Here is a 7,895-nt window from a genome sequence, read left to right on the forward strand (position 1 = left end):
CTTCAAACAGGCGTTCCTGGGATAGCTGGAGCAAAACAGCTGCTTCACATTTCTCAGGGTGCGAGTGGGGTACACAAGAGAGAGAGAGTGTGTTATCGAACCCGATAAGAGGAGAGAGGCTTGGGAAATGGAATAGGGCAAAGTGTTGAAAGAAGAGGAGAAGACAGGAGGGTGGAGCTTATGTGTTGGATAGAGAGGATACGGTGTGATATATTCAGCTGTCATTACTGTAACTTTGTGCTATTCTTGGGTCATGACAGCACAGCAATGTATTAAACTGCTCGTCTCAACACCAGAAGTGACTTTGCACTTCAAAGTCCACACAGACATTGCTTATGCACAAGCATTGCTCTATTCCAATGCCGAAAGTGCAGTGCAAAGCAGGAAAAGGTAGGGAATAGTCATAGTATCCTTTAGGCAAAATTGGTCAAATAGCATCAGTTAAAGCCTGCTTTCAAGAAACAGCAGTAGCCTACTGATAAGCAGGGAGGAGGCCAGAAATGTTTAACCCTTGTGGTGTTCATATTTTTGTTACTCAGCCAGTGTTCGTGGGTCTGGTGGCAGGGCCGTAGTGGGGTGAAAGGTGGTGACGATTATAGGGGCCCACGAAGATATAACCGAGAAAGACCGAGAGCGTATATTACCTCAGCAGCAACCAATAATAATAACAATCTCGCATTCTCGCTTCTACAGCGCTTATTTTGATTTTTAACGTTAGATCTTTCATATTCTTGGAACAAAATTAATGCTTAAGGTTGATTCAGCATTACTCTTAATGAAAAAAAAAATCCCACACACAGCAATAGGCCTACTACAATGACAAAGTAGCTTATATTAAACATAAAACTATTGTTAACAGAACGAATAAGACATACCTGTCACGGATCGGCCAGGTTCACTCACCACCCAATCACAGCGTACACCTTCACCTGAGTTTTGATTGCACACACCTGTTCAGAATCATCAATGCCAATGACAATACCCACGTTGTAAAAAATAAATAAAAAGGTTTTTGGATTTTCCTCTTACTTCAAACGAATGCTTAGTTTGTGGCTCATTATTATTATTAATAATAATACAAAAGGCTATACAATAAAACAGTACGATGACAAATTTACTTATATTAAACTTTGAACTTTTATTAACAATATGAATAAGGAAAATATGTTTTACCCGCATTGTAACACATATAAATAAACGGTCTTTGGATTTCCCCTTTTTTTAAAACGATCGTAGTTTGTGGTTCATTAGCCTATTGATTAAAACACATCAGCCATAAAATAGTACAATGGCAAATTCTCATAGGCCATATAGTCTACTTATGTTGTAGCTAACCCAAATAAATAAGGTCTTTTCCCTCTTTTAAAACAAATGCTTAGTTTGTGGTTCATTGATTGATTTATTTATTTATTTTTAATGAAAACAGCAACAATAAAGACAAACTCGCTTATATTAAACGAAGAAATTAAACTTGTATTAACAAAAGGTGCGCTTTTGGATCATAGTGTCTCGCATCACTCTCGTCACGTGACCTGAATTACTTTGTAGTTTTAACAAGAATTAATCCACAGTCAAACCAAAAATTATTCAGACTCCAGATATCATTTTTTTTATATTTCTTTATAGTGGGTGCAGGACAATATAGTTCAATTATGTAAGTGAGTACAGCAAAATAAAGTAAACTGTGACATATTATACCCAAACATTCTTCACACAGTGGACTACCAGTAAAATTGATTAAAAAAAAATTGGGACCAAAAATTATTCAGACACTTTGACCTGACCATGTTTTGCTTAAGTGTTTTTTCTTTAATTGCTAATGCGACCTTTTCACACCACAGACTGAACAAAATTAAGCATTGCTTGGTAATTGGTCGACAAAGTATTGATAGTTGTGTAAATATTGTCATACTAACAGTTGTCTGAATTTTTGGTTGATTGTAATCCATTACATACCTTTCTGTTGAAGTTATCTGACATTATCAAGGTGAATTTGTTCTTGTCATATATTATTACCATTTTCTAAACTATAGCAAATAAACTGTGATAATGTGAGAAATGTTGAAGGTGTCTGAATAAATTTTGGTTTGACTGTATATTTAATTTTTACAGTGAAGACTATGCAGTGCTATTTTATATTTGATTATTCGGTTTCTGTACCTGGACACCAACAAACTTGAAAGAACTTAAACATTGTGTAAATAGCACAAATAAATAAATAGAACGAACATACAAATCAAACAATTTCAAACAGTGCCCACTGGTACATCCTGCACTAGGGCCCCGCAAACCCCAGCTACGGCCCTGTCTGGTGGACCCACTGCAGTTTTGGGTTTATATATAAAAAAATATATAAAATTATATATAAAAATACTCAACAGATGTTTACTTCATCCCATTACAAGCAATATAAACTGCATGTATGGTCAAAATTTGCCCTTTACCTTTGTTAGATCACATTTATGAATTAAAGTGCTACAACACAACTCCTTCCATATGGATAGTGGGCGATCTAAAAATTTGCATGCTCTGCATAAATTTGCTGTTTGGTCTTCCCACACACTCCTATGTTATATGGCTCATCATGACAAGAACAAGAAGTGGAGTTGGATCAGAGTTCTTCAACCTCACTCAACCTTCTTCAACATCAGTCTCTCATAAAACATAAAATAATTTGTTCTGATATATGTTCTTCACAGAAAATGAGCCAAAGCCAATGAGTCTGAACTTGAAAAAATAATTTATAGTATAATTTTTCTTTTGATAAAAAACGGGTCCCACAGACCCGAAAACCCTACAAGGGTTAAATGGGTGGGCCTACATAAAACAGGGTTGGCAAAGTGTAGCATATGAAAACTGCATGTCAAATTGCCAACAGAAAATACAGCACGAAGGTTCAATACCCAATACTTCTAAAGCATCGATTAACATTAATGTTAATTTTAAAATTTACGAATACATTATTAAAATAACACAAATAACAATGAACAGTTGTATTTTTATTAACTAACCTTAACAAAGATTAATAAATACTGTAACAAATGTATTGCTCATTGTTAATGTTAGTTCATGTATTAACTAACGTTAACTAAAGGTTATCTCAGTCTGAGACAATGGGGCTTCGCAGATGATCTCTGTAACAACGTTCGTAGATCGGGAAGGAGGAGGCGGGAATCGGCGAACATTTAAACTAAACTTTAATAATAAAATAAACAAACACAAAATACCGAGATGCACAAACAGAACCAAAACACAAAATAAAGTCCAGGCCTGGTCCTCTCTCGTTTTGCACTGTCGTCACTCCTCCTTTTATCCTTCCGGAGCTCCTCCGTGGGACTCGAGACTGGTGAGTGGCGCAGGTGGCGCTCATTATCATTCACTCCACCAGCCTCGCTCCGTTCCCACGGCTCTCGGCCCCGCCCCACTCGTCACATACCCCCATCGCCCCTCACAGGCTGGGGAGGTACTCCCGACACTGCGCTCTACTCCCCCCCTCCCCCCTCCGGGGGAGTCGATCACGGCGGCCGCGGTGTACCTGGGGGTAAGGACAGACGAGGCGAGAGAAAAGGAGATGGAAGGATGAGGAGAGACAGAGACGAGAGAGGGGAGAGAGGAGAAAAAAAAATGATCTGTCCAGTTCCCAGACACACTGCCACTCGGCCCTCCACCAGCTGGGTAAACTCTTCCGCGATGCCTGGCGGCGGCGCTGGATAGCCCTCGGTGGGCGGCTTGACACGGGGGGCAGCCGGCAGGAGTCCCCCGTTCCCTGCTCCTCCCCATCATGACGGATGGCAGCAGGCTCCGGCCTCAGGCGAACGGTGGCGACTCCTACGCTCCCTCACGGACGGCAGCCGTCCCTCCACATCCCAGGCGGCCGGCAGTTGTCCGTCCCCCCGGGGAGTTGTCCGTCCGGAATTGTCCGTCCCCCCGGCAACTCACTCCAGCCCACCGCCTCGAGCGTCCATGGCGGCAGACTGCTCCGTCATGCTCGATGGCACCACGGATTCACCACAGCGGCGAAGGATCTCTGGCAGCGTGTCCCTCCCTCCCTCCTCCCGGGTTTCGGCACCAATGTAACAACGTTCATAGATCGGGAACAAGGAGGCGGGAACCGGCAAACATTTAAACAAAACTTTAATAATAAAATAAACACAAAACAGCGAATAGCGCAACAGCCCCTCACGGACGACTGCCGCGCACAAACAAAACAACATAAATAATCCAGGCCTGGTCCTCTCTCGGCCATTCACTGTCGTCGCTCCTCCTTTTATCCTTCTGGAGCTCCTCCGTGGGACTCGAGACCAGTGTGTGGCGCAGGTGTCGCTCATTATCATTCACTCCACCGGCCTCGCTCCGTTCCCACGGCTCTCGACCCCACCCCACTCGTCACAATCTCATAATCAAGTGTCTCTGTCAGTTTGTGTTGAAAGAAGAGTAAACTACGGTGGCCGAGAGAGCTCAACGCGCTGCAACTTAAGAAAACACATGCAAATTGAAAAATTGTGAGGATTTGCAGCGCGTTTCTTCGTTTGCATGTGTTGTGAGGATTTGCAGCGCGTTTCTTCGTTTGCATGTGTTGTGAGGATTTGCAGCGCGTGTGTTGTCAAACTGATGAAGATGTTTTCTTAATTTGCTGGTGTTTTTTCAATTTGCATGTGTTTTCTTAAGTTGCAGCGCGTTGAGCTCTCTCGGCCACCGTAGTAAACATTGAAAACCGTAGAAATGAGGCAGCTGCAAATATGCAGTTGGTTGTGGAGAACAGGATCTTGCGTTAAGAAAAAAAAAAAACGTTTTTTTTTTTTTCCCACAATTGACAAATCTATTTAGCGGATCAAACACTGTACCTATGCTAATATGATGCTTCAAACACGTTTGGTTCAGAAGGTTCTAATAAATCTATCACCGGCAAGTGGTCTGGCTTCATTGGCCGGATTCATTGCTAAGACTTTCAGTTGGGATATTCAATATACTTTTTAAAGAATTGAACTGATTTATGTTTGTTTAACTATTTTTAAATTCAACTCCACAAATGCACACATTTTACTATTAAGTCCTTACATCGTAAACATAACATTGTGGGTGGGAGTAACAGAAACTGACGAATCATCATTTTGACAATATATGCGCCTATAGGAAGAGGCAAAATTTAGAAACTGGCTGTAATTGACCATGAAAACTCACGTTTAATATTTTTTTAACTAAATATATAAATTTACAGTGAAATAAGACGTTGATTATTATTATTGTTTAATAAATTACATCCATTTGGAAAATTCCCAACTTATCATTGGGTGGGCCCATGCCCACCCGTAGCTTCGCCGCTGGGCTTGCTCTGGGAAATTTCTTAAATAAATAAATAAATAAACATTTTCCAGTAACAACTACATCAAAGAAGAGGCAGACTGATATGAGCAGACTGGCTGTTAAAGGGATAGTTCACCCAGAAATGAAAACTGTATCATCCTTTACTCACCCTCATGTTGTTTCAGACCTGTATGATGTTATTTTCTGTGGAATACAGAAGAAAAATATGAATTTTCACACAGCTCTATGACAGTACATAGTAGTTTGATATTAGAGATAGTTTACAATAGTTAAGCTCCAAAAGGATGTGGAGGTTTTCTGACATAAGGCAAAATCCTCACTTTCCAGATCCCATTACCAAATATATAATAAAATATAAAAAATAATATATATTATAAAATATTATAAATAGAATATAAAATAAATAGAATATAATAAAATAAACATAATAAATATAATAATATAAAAAAAAATCAAAACCATTTTACTACTGAAAAGTTGTCATGATGACTACAGAGAGATTGCTCGACTTTAATTTTTTATTTCCTGATTAACCCCCATCAAACTCACACCACTCAAAACTAATCAGCTCAACAAGGGAGGCTGTTATCTTTAGACTATTTCATTTTTTTTATTCTTAGGTGATTTTCTCATACTTTTTTCTGCCTCCTTCGCCTCCTCTGAGAAAACGCCACTGGACAAAATTCACTATAAAAGCACCAAAAAGTACTGGAGAGAAAGAACTGGATAATAAGATTGAAAAGAATAGATCACTCAAAAAGGAAAATTCTGTCACCATTTACTCACCCCCATGTTGTTCCATGATTCATGAAGCTTCTTTAAAATGTCCTTCAAACGCTGCTGTATGGCACAGGGTTGTGAGGTCTCCTATCTCAACCTGGCCAGGAGAACATACTAACTGAAACCCACTCTGCAACCTTTCCACTGCCCGGACTTTGCTCTTTGAAAACATCAGAGCCTTATGTTGGTGATTTAAAGTGTGTGTGATTTTCACCAAAAGTGTCATTTTCTTCAGTAACAATACTATCAGAAGTACACAGAGATGTCGGGTTGACGGAGGGATGTAATAATAAAATGATGAAAAGGGAGAAAAGCTGTTAGAAGAACTCTTTGATTCTTGTGTCAGGATGTGACTAGCCTGGGGGAACAACGGGGAAACAGAACAGAGGAGCGAAGAAGAGAGAAACAGAATGATAAATTGGGGCTTAAGGGAGAGGAAAGAGGACTGCACACTAGGCAAGTAAATCAGCAGAGAATGACTAAAGACAACCCAAAGGGAGGATGGTCAGAGTAGATATATTAAATATAATGTGCTTTTACTATTATTTTCGCAATTATAGGTTGTTAGGTAAACTGCTCTCACACACGCTCTCTCCATTTTGTATTTGCCTACATCTTTTCAGACGAGTTTTTGTTTACCCTCCGAATCAATTTGATCTCAAATGGTATTCCTACAATTTTGTTTTCTGGTAGAACTGCTGAATACAGAGAACATGCTGGGATGAAAAATCTTGTTACCAGAGATGGCTTTTTAAAATGTCTATTTTTATAGACAAACCTGTTATGGAAGCAGGGAAAATAAACCTATTCAGAGTCTAAATGAACCAGTGCAAAAACGCTGTGTGAAAGAAAAAAAAAACCCTCTTGGTCACTGAAAGATGCACAATATTGTTCACATCAGAAATACACACTGAGGTCCCGATCACCCTGTTGGGGTTTATTTTGAAATGATGTTCATTAGAAGAGAAGAGAAGAGAAGAGAAGAGAAGAGAAGAGAAGAGAAGAGAAGAGAAGAGAAGAGAAGAGAAGAGAAGAGAAGAGAAGAGAAGAGAAGAGAAGAGATTGCAATAAAAGTATTGCAGTAATATTACAAGTCCATTGAGGTCATTTTAAATACAATCAATAATTAAGACATAAGATTATGTCAGTTGTGTTTGTATGAAATATGAGAGTGGTTTTGCTGTGTGATTTAAGAGAGGAAGTTTCAGTTACCTGGATGGGCAACCTGACAGCGAATATTAAGAATTATGGCAATTAGACCAATTCCAATATAGAGTGCAATGCAACAATGTAAAAAAAAAAAAGGGGGGGGTTACCAGAGGCACATATAGGTGGTACAAATGTCATGTGCTCAAATGAGTAACGCACACATAACACTGAAATAACATAATGAAACTAATAATAAAATGTAACGTAATTAAAACAAAAGAACTCATAAATTGACCAAAAAAAAAAAAGTTAAACATTTAAATCTAATGTTAAATTACCTGCACTGGATTTACTCTCAGTATTGTGTATGGTGATACTGTACAAGGTTCCTGCAGCTGAGAGTTTAGGCAAGGACAGATCCTTATTCTGCTCTCACTCTAAAAACATATGGTTCTTTAAAGGTTCTTTACATGCAGTAATGGTTTTATTTAGAACCATAGCATTCTGAATAACACTTTTATGCTGAAATTGTTCTTTGTGTTAAAGGTCCCATGACATGCTGCTTTTTGGATGCTTTTATATAGGCCTAAGTGGTCCCTAGTACTGTATCTGAAGTCTCTTTCCCGAAATTCAGCCTTGGT

This window comes from Sinocyclocheilus anshuiensis, unplaced genomic scaffold, assembly GCF_001515605.1.
Source record: "Sinocyclocheilus anshuiensis isolate Anshui unplaced genomic scaffold, SAMN03320099.WGS_v1.1 scaffold43, whole genome shotgun sequence".
NCBI classification, from domain to species: domain Eukaryota; kingdom Metazoa; phylum Chordata; class Actinopteri; order Cypriniformes; family Cyprinidae; genus Sinocyclocheilus; species Sinocyclocheilus anshuiensis.